Source organism: Brassica napus, chromosome C3 (assembly GCF_020379485.1).
Source record: "Brassica napus cultivar Da-Ae chromosome C3, Da-Ae, whole genome shotgun sequence".
Lineage (NCBI taxonomy): Eukaryota > Viridiplantae > Streptophyta > Magnoliopsida > Brassicales > Brassicaceae > Brassica > Brassica napus.
In genome coordinates, this window is record NC_063446.1 from 42,306,664 (window position 1) to 42,307,211 (window position 548).

At 42.0% G+C, this 548-nt stretch overlaps 1 non-coding gene across 1 annotated transcript; it reads right to left on the minus strand.

The window, feature by feature from the left end:
* Positions 1-222: 222 nt before the first annotated feature.
* LOC125584670 lies at positions 223-329 on the minus strand. The gene has a single exon (XR_007321580.1). It is a non-coding gene; the product is annotated as a small nucleolar RNA R71 (small nucleolar RNA).
* Between the last annotated feature and the right edge of the window lie 219 nt (positions 330-548).

Genomic DNA, 548 nt, shown 5'->3' on the forward strand with positions numbered 1-548 from the left:
TTGTAGGATCCACTAGACCACTTGGATAACTTTGATAAGCTGTGTGGAACTACAAAAATCAATGGTGTCTCTGAAGATGCATTCAAGCTAAGGTTGTTTTCATTCTCTTTGGGAGACAAAGCTCACACATGGGAGAAGAGCCTTTCAAGAGATTCAATCACCACATGAGATGAGTGCAAGAAAGCCTTCCTCACCAAGTTCTTCTCTACTTCAAGAACTGCTAAGCTAAGGAATGAGATCTCTGGATTTCATCAAAGGAATCTTGAAGGCTTTGGAGAAGCATGAGAAAGGTTCAACAGCTACATCTCTCAATGTCCTCATCATGGCTTCAATATGGAAAGTTTGCTTAGTACTTTCTACAGAGGTGCTTTGTCCAAGTTTAGAAGCCAGCTTGATACTGCTAGCAATAGTTTCTTCTTGGGAAGAAGTGAAGCAGATGCTTTGGAGCTTGTAGAGAACATGGCTAAGAGTGATTCAGTCTACAGCGATGAGCATGATAGAAGCAACAGACGCAGTGGAGGTGATGATACAAACACCAAGAGAGAGAG